Below are 9,053 nucleotides of genomic sequence, written 5' to 3'. Positions count from 1 at the left end.
CCCTATTATATTTTGTTCACTGGAATTACTAATTTTCTCATTTAATTCAATTGTTAGATTTACTATGTAACTGCTGCAAATTAATTCCCTAACTCTTTGACAGAGTTGAACTCCAGCACAACAGAAAACCCCAGTTTTGCCTCTTTACAGGCATCCCTGCTGGAGCTCCCTGGCCCTCTGCTGCGCATTGGACTGGTTGCCTTAGAGGCCTGCTACACAGCGATTGTCCTAAGACTTTTTTTCTGGGTAATCCTGGGAAGTGCCTTCACCTCTCACTATGTTATAAACCTTGTTTCAGGACATCTCTCCTTCTCTCTCTAGGGTGATGTCCTATCTTTAGGGTCACACATCTTCAGGAGTGTCCTGAAAAGGATGCTTGGGATCTAAAATTTTTAAGAACTTTCAGGTCCAAAAATGCCTTCATTCTATCTTTGTGGTTGGTTGTTAATTTGGCTGGATATAGAATTCTGTTCTGTTGGACTCCATTGTCTCTAGCCTCCTATATTGTTTTCAGGAGTCTAATCTTACTCTGATTCTCAGCCATTTATTTGTAACCTATTTCCACCCCTCTCTGGAGGTTTTTAGAAATTTTTTTTATCTCTCGTGTTCTAGTACTTTTAGGATAATATGCCTTGTTTTGGTTTTAATTTTTGTTTTTCAACACCCATTTTGCTCGGCCAATCATCTGGCCTTTTCTTTGGAACTTAATTCCTATAGTTTGGGAAATATTTTTAGAATAAGTCTTTAATAATTTTTTTTCTTTATTCCTCTGTTTTTTTTAGAACTTCTCTTACTCAGACCTTTTGGAACTCTTCAACTGACCCTTCTGTTTTCTAGTTTTTTCTCACCAGTTTTGGGACATATATTTTAAAAATATTTTTTTAACTTTATTTACCAAGTCTTCCACTGAATTTTTAACTTGTGCTATCACATTTTAATATCCACGATCTTTCTTTTTAAAGCAATCTATTCTTTTTAATAAACACATTTTCTTCTCTCATATTTCTGGGAATATTAAAAGGTTCAGGTTTTTTTTTCTATTTGCTTAGTTCCTTGTTGAGTCTTTTTTCAAAATCTGGTGATCCATGGGTACCTTACTGGAAATAAAATGCCTTAATGTGGGACTTGTTGACTGGTGGGCTTCACTCCAAGATGATCCAGGGACACAATCGTCTTTTCAAAGATTCACAAAAGTAGTCTCTGTAGTGCTTTACTATCAGGCTATTTATGTTTCCCAAATAAGAATCTTCCAGTCTCAGGGATTAGAGAGATTGTTACAAGCTTTACTGTCGGTGTTCAGGAAGCTGAGTAGGGGCTGAGTATACAGATCTTTACCTAACATCCTCTGTTTTCAGTAAAGTGCCTCTATCTTACCCTCTAATGTGTACAGCCTCTTTAATTTGAAAGGCTGTGTGATTTTTTTCTCCCTTGACAGTAAAGCTCAAACCTTTGGCCAGAGGAGGGAGGAGCAGTTGGCCTGAGGAGAAAGATAAGGAGACTTAACTGCTAATAAAAAGTTTCTCACCCAATTCATCTGTTTTTAGCTCCATCCTCCATCTCCTACTTTTTTAGATACCAGTGGTCCAAATTTCCTGAGCCTCTTTTAAGTTCTGTAGGATGAATCAGTTTCCTTTTTATTAACTTTCCACACTACAAGCTTATATTTCAGATTTTTCAAGTCAGCTAAGTCTGTTATTTTAAATTCCTCCAAATTTCTGCTTTCAAAAATTTTAAATTACTTATCTGATATAAATGTATGCCTTTATATACTTATAAATTTGTGCCTTTTATAAAGTTCTTTAATGGTCATTCAAATGAAACTTGGGAAAGAAGCAGAGATAAACCTGTGTGTTTATTCTGCCATATTTGTCTGAAACAATCTCTTTCATTTTATAAGATAATTCAATATTCTTTATAATTTTTATGTTTTTATTTTGAGATTTTAAAAGTATAAAAGTTTCTTAAAGAACTATACTATAATTGCAAGCAGAGGCATTCTTAATTGCTTGTCTTCTTAATTTTTAATATGTAGTAGCTAAAACCATAGAAAATGGGAATTAACAGACCTGAAATAAAATCATGGCTCACTGTTTGCATCATCTTGGGCAAGTTGTTTGACTTCTCTAGATTTTACCTTTATTTTCAATAGAATGGCACTAATAATGGTAACCTATTTCATAGTAAAGATTAAATGAGATAATTTATATTTTAAAGAATACAGTGCGTGTTCACTATTCATGGATGGTGTTACAGACTATGTTAAGAGTTTGTGTTCTATTTGGAGACCAACAAATTCTTTTCTAGCAGGCTGGTACAATGATTACATTTATGTTTTTGAAAGATCGTTCTGGATTGTGACACAGAGAAAAGATGTAAGGGGCAGGACTCTGGGAAGAGATTAGAAAGTCGCTTTAGTATCTTATTCTCAAGAAAGAAACTGAAACCAAGGTAATAAAATCAACAATGTAAAGAGATGAATTACAGAGACATTGAAAATGTAAATTTGACAGAATTTGGTGACCCATTACATATTGGGGGAAGAAGGAATCAAAGATGCTTCTCAGTTTCAAGCTTTGAAAACTGGATGAATAGTAGGGAAACAAGATGATAAGCAGGCTTAGGAAAAAAGTTTTCCATTTTGAAATCATCTGGTTTGAGGGGTCTCAGAGACGTTTTAGTGACCATATCTGCAATGTAGTTAGATATTAAGGCCTATAGATCAAAATAAAAATCTAGAATAGGGCTTTCAAACTATGGTCTAAAATCTATTCAAGTAATAGAGGGGTTGAAAGTCATAAATTCTGTGAAATAGCAATACATATATGTCTACTCATAATAGCTTTTTAAAAATTAAATAGATACATGCTAATTTGATATTAAACAAGTAGTATCAGACACAAAAGATGTACACGAGAGAAAAATGTATTATTCTTCCTATTAGCTTAATTTTTTTCATGAAATCTGGGAAGAGTTCAAAATTGTTTGCTTTTTAACAACCAATGCATGAATTTATATAAAACCACTATGCTAAAGATATTAGAATATTATATAGACAAATTTCCCTTTAACCTAAAAAAAAAAAAACAACCCTCTTTGCTTCTTTTTAAGGTAAACAGATGTTCAGAGTACCTGTCCATGTTTTCAAATGGCCAAAAACAACGTTTTACCTTCTGAGATCCTAAAAAAATACTCTCACTGGGTTTATCTCAATGGTCTATATTTAGTAATTGTAAAAGCATCCAACCCAATTAATAACTCTTTTAAAATCTGGTTTCAAGTTTTTTAAATAGGCAAATGACGTGAACAGACATTTTCCAAAGACATACAAATGACAAACAGGTACATGCAAAGGTGCTCAACATCACTAATCATCAGTGGAATGAAAATCAAAACCACGTGAAATACCACCTCACACATATTAGCATGGCTGTTCTAAAAATGACAAGCGATAACAAGTATTGGCATATTGGCAAGGGTGTGGAAGAAGGGAAACTTTGTACAGTGTTGGTGGGAATATAAATTGGTGTAGCCACTATGGAAAAAAGTTTCAAAAATTAAAAATTGGTGGGGTGGCTCCATAGTGTAATGGTTAGCACGTCTGCTTTACACGCAAAAGATCTTGGGCTCGCACCCCAGGTGGAGCCACGGACCATACCCTGGGTGTGCCAGGCCCCCTGAGTGCACAGGGGGCACCAGACCCCGAGTGCACTGTACGAGCGTGTGGGAGGAGACGCCTCGCCTTCAGAGATCCAATTCATAAGGGGAAATAGCTACATCCATAGGTCTGGGGTGGAAGGAGGTGAGCGGGAATTAAAGAGGGGGAAAAATAAAAAAATAAAACTAAAAATAAAAGTTGGTGTCTATCAAGGATAAATGGATAAAGTAAAGGTGGTACATATATACAATAGAATATTACTCAGCCAAAAAAAGAATGAAATCTTGCCACAGAGAAAGACAAATGCCATGTGATTTCATTCATATGTGGAATCTAAAAAACAAAATAAATAAACAATATACAAACAAACTCATAGATACAGAGAACATTTCAATGGTTGTCAGCTGGAAGGTGGTATTGAAGGGAGTAGGTGAAAAAGGGAAGGGATTAAGAGTACAAATTTGTAATTACAAAATAGTCATGGGGATGCAAAGTATGGCATAAGGAATATAGTCAACAATATTGTAATATGGTGTCAGATGAGTACTAGATTTGTCAGGGTATTAATATTGTAAGTTATATAAATGTCTAATCACTATGTTGTTCACGTGACACTAAAATAATATTGTATGCTAATTGTAATTAAAAAATAAATTAATTTTTAAAAAAATTAGAAAAGAGTTAAACATTTAACTACCTTATGATCCAGAAATCCCAGTCTTAGGTATATAGCCTAAAGAATTGAAATCAAAATATCGAAGAGATATCTACGTAGCATGTTCATCACATCATTATTTACAATAGCCAAAATATGGAAATGAGCTAAGTATTCTTTGATGGATGAAAGAATAAAGAAAATATGGTACATATATACAATGAAATGTTATTCAGCCATAAAAAGGCAATCTGGCCATTTGCAACAATGAACCTAGAGGCATTGTGCTAAGTAAAATAATCTAGACAGAGAAAGACAAATACCATATAGTATTACTTATATGTGGAATTTTAAAAAAAGGTAGATTTCATAGAAACAGAGAACAGAATGGTGGTTTCCAGGGACTGGGAGGGGAAAATCGAGGTTATGCAGGTCAAAGGTACAAATTTTCAATTATAAGAAGAATAAATTCTGAGAATCTAATGTACAGCGTGATGACTATAGTTAATAATATGATATTGTATACTTTAAAACTTGCTGACATTAGTTCTTAAGCATTCTCGCCACACGCAAAAAAAGAGTTAACTGTCTGAGGTGATAGATATTGAGTATGCTGATCTTGGTAATCAGTCCGCACTGTACATTTACATCAAATCATCACAGTGTACACTTTAAATATATACAATTATATTTGTCAATTCTTTTTTACTAAAGTTAAAAAAAGGTTATTTCAAAAAGAAAGAATGCTAAAAAAGCAACTAAGTCAGATGTTAAATATGCATGCAAAAAAACTGGGTTGACTGGCCAGCTCCCTCTTCTGCCCTGTATTTTATATAAATGTACATTTCGAGATGGGCCATAAGCCTCAGAGTGCTCAGCTGTGACCATGCTTCCCTAGCATCTGGACAAGAACAGCTTCCTTTTAAATTTCTTTGGCATTTGCAAAGCAATGTGCTTACAACCAAAGTAATCACGCTCTCTATTGTTCTTAACTGATTGGGCCCAAGATCACAGGCTTATGCCTGTTACAGATGGCAACCAACCAACACCCAAATCGGAGCAATATTTGCCTTAAAATATAAAAGGCCATGCATGAAATGGAGCAAAATCAAAATGAGTAAGATTCTAATCAGATTGCCATGAAACTAGCTTAGAGCAAGGCATAAATATGGAGCAAATTCTTGGGGTAAAATCTATTTCATTTCAACAGCCCAGTATATGGAAAGCTCCTAACTGTTCCTTCTGGTTCTAGCAACTAATGCTTCTAATGGAAGGAGTTAGCTGTTCATATTACCATATGAAATGCGAGCCCACTGAGATGCCTCTAGTACTTGCACATAAACTTACCCTCTGCTCCTTCACCATTAGGATGACATCATGCTCTGAGAAAGCTCTGGCTTGGAGTCAGGAACCTGAGTGATCACTCATTTTCCTTGTGAACTCAGACAAGTTGCATCTTCCCTGAATAAGTCTGTCTTCTTACAAGAGGAGAGAATTAAACTGGGTTTCTAAGCCCCTATCTAAGTCTATTTGATGGGAGAACAGATTTAGATCAGCTTCCTGTCTGAAGGGTGTGGTATAGTAGATAAATATTTTGTGCCACTCCCCCCCCCAAAGATATCCATTTCCTGATCACCAAAACCTGTGAATATGTTACCTTATATGGCAAAAAGGGACTTTGTGAATGTGATTAAGAATTTTGAGATGGAGATATCATCCTGGATTAGCTGAATAGGCCAATGTAATCACAAGGATCCTTATACAAGAGAGGCAGGAAGGTCAGAGAGAGAATAATAGGAATTAACAGAAGCAGAGGTTGGAATGATATGACCATGAGCCAAGGAATGCTGGCAACTTCTAGAAACCGGAAAAGGCAAGAAACGACTTTCCCCTAGAGCCTCCAGAAGGAATGCAGCCCTATTTACATCTTGATTTGAGTCCCAAATGAGGCCCATTTTAGACTTCTCCTCTCCAGAAATGTAAGATAATAGATTTATGTCATGTTAAGTCACTGAATTTGTGGTCATTTGGTGTATCAACTGTAGGAAACTAATACATGAGATGATCTGGGGAAAGGAAGGAAAATACTTTTGCATGTTTTAGTTATAAGAATAAGCTAAGAATAAGATGAGATGCCACTAAAAAAATACTTTGCTTATAAAAAATGCAAGGCTTGAGAAAAGCAGTTGATGTTTTTGGGAGGGCAGCAGGAATGTGATGTTATATAAATCGAAATGAGACATAGAACAAAAAATCAGGTGTCATTTCATGTTCATTGCGGTTTTGTTTAACAAATGTACTGTTCTATTGCAAAGAATCCAAAAAATACTTTTTAAAAATCTACAAGTGCCCACTTTCCTTTATAGTCAAAGATAATGGGTGATCAAGAAGAGAAGTACTCTGCTAAATATCACCCCCCACCATATACTTACAAATGCTATATCACTAAATGTATTATTCATTCTTTCTTGTATTCAGTTATTCCACAAATACCTATTAAGCACCATTATATACATTATGTTAGGTACAGAGGAACAATGATAAAATAATTATGATAATAATAATAAGAATGATACCTTCGTGGTTCTTACAAACTAGTAGGGAAGGAACTACTAAAAGTGTTAGGAAAGCGAAGGAAAACAAAAGTGTCTTGTTTTTAAAAAACTCATTATGAAGAGAGAGACAGAGAGAGAGAGAGGCTGATTATCAAAGACACTCACAGTCCCACAACTCAGAAATAAACCACAATTAATTTATATTTTGATCTTGGTTTCATCATTTCCAGTCTTTATTAATCGATAAATGTATGTGTACCCATTATATAGAATGCATATTGTTTTTCATACAAAGTATGGAAGTACAGGAGCATATAATGTGGTAAGGGGCAGGTAACATAATGGGGAATCAAATAAAGCCCCCATAAAGGCTGCTTACTCAGGGGTAACACTTAAGCTGAATTCTGCAAGATAAGCGGGAGCCGGCAAGATGAAAAGTGGTGAGGAGAGAGAGGAATGTTCTAAATGGAGAGAATAGCACAAACAAAAGTCCTAAAACAGAGGTAATGTTGAGCATTAAAGGAAAATTGAGTAGTACAGAATGGCTGGAGCCCAAGGAGGCCAAGGAGAGAGATGTGCATGAGGAGGTAGGAAAGTGCCAGGTAGAGGAGGGCCATGTTAGCCAAGGCCACAATTAAAACTTAATTCCAGGTCAATGAGAAGCCACTGAAGCCTTCAGCTAGGAAGGCAACATGATCAGATTTATGTTTTTAACATCTGACTGTGATTGCCACATAGAATTGCAGGCATGTTTGGTACAAGAAAGTTGAGAAGAGAAGCCTGGTGATGAACATCAGATTGAGTTGTTATCAAGTCCCAACGTACCTACTAAATAGTAATAATGGTTATCATTGACTAAGAGGTTACTGTGTGCCAGGCACTGTTCTAAGTGTTTTACCTATAATAACTCATTTACTCTCCAGAAACTCTATGAGGCAGGAATTACTGCTATCCCCTTTTTAAAGAAAAGGAAAAGGAGGCAGAAAGTTTTGTAGCTTGCCTCAAAACACTTAGCTAGTAATTTAGAGGGCTTGACCATAACCCAGACAGCCTGGTTTCAGTCTGTTTTCTAAACCACCATACTACATTGCCTCTCATGACCTACTGCATGACCCAGGAAGTCACAAACACACTGCTTTCCCTGCCAGACAAAGCAATGGTGACTCACTGGGCCGCATCTGTAAACCAAGGGGGTGTTGACCTGGATCAGTGCTTATCTTGCATCCTTCTGGTTCTCGTATTACAATTTTGTCTGGAAAACCAAGATTCTGCATCCTGTTCTTTACCCAATAGGAGTCTTTGAAGCCTGAGGAGTGGTTACAGTCCTAGCTCAGAGTCCCTGCAGATACAAAAAGACATCTACGCTGTACGTGTTTTTCTTTCTGATGCCAGGCTTGCTCTATTGCACCCATTTCATCCTAATCTCACGCCCCAGACAACTCAATACATGGCCGTCTTCCAAGACTCCAATCTTTACCTAGATAAAACCAAAATGTAAATGAATCCTGGTTATTTTGAGTCATGGGACTATAAACTACTTTTATAACCACTCCCCCTTCAAATTTAACCAGAATGAACATATATTTCTTTAAATGTGTTCTTACCAGGCATCTAATTTTTTTTTTTGATATTCTGCTCAGTAGTTGCTTTCTGAAGCTTCAATTCAGTAATTATTTTTAATCTATCTCATTAAATTAAGATTTAATTTACAAAAAATACAAACTAAAAATAAGCCATGCTACAACTCTTGTAAGTGAATAAAATTACAGAATATTAAAGCTGAAAAGATCTTCAAAGTCATTTAGTCCAGTGATTTTCAAACTGTATCATCATGAATCTTAGGGTTCTGTAGGTAAGTCTTGGGCTACAACAGAGAGCAAGAGAGAGACTAAATGGGTATGGATCTATATCTCCTACCTCTTCTTCTTTAAACTTCTTTAATATATATATATTTAGATGGATGGGTCCTACCCAGAGCTCCACTCACTCTCTCTCTCTCTCTCTCTCTCTCTCTCTCTCTCTATATATATATATATATATATATAGAGAGAGAGAGAGAGAGAGAGAGAGAGAGAGATTGTTAGTCCGGAATATATCTGAGTCTATTTACTTCTCTCCATCACTCCAATTCAAATATCATCATCTTTGTACTGGATTATTGTAATGACTTCATTATATAGTCTCCTTG

General features: G+C 35.7%; 1 long non-coding RNA gene across 1 annotated transcript in view; it reads right to left on the bottom strand.

Annotated features, from left to right (window-relative positions):
* The window catches only part of LOC111743258, a 12,362-nt gene extending 6,567 nt beyond the window's left edge, over nucleotides 1-5,795 (bottom strand). The window contains exon 1 of the long non-coding RNA XR_002781610.1: nucleotides 5,658-5,795. This is a non-coding gene — a long non-coding RNA (uncharacterized LOC111743258). The remainder of the gene's footprint in view (nucleotides 1-5,657) is intronic.
* Between the last annotated feature and the right edge of the window lie 3,258 nt (nucleotides 5,796-9,053).

This window comes from Pteropus vampyrus, unplaced genomic scaffold (assembly GCF_000151845.1).
Source record: "Pteropus vampyrus isolate Shadow unplaced genomic scaffold, Pvam_2.0 Scaffold110, whole genome shotgun sequence".
NCBI classification, from domain to species: domain Eukaryota; kingdom Metazoa; phylum Chordata; class Mammalia; order Chiroptera; family Pteropodidae; genus Pteropus; species Pteropus vampyrus.
The sequence above is the reverse complement of the archived record's forward strand: the minus strand, read 5'-3'. Positions and strand labels throughout refer to the sequence as shown.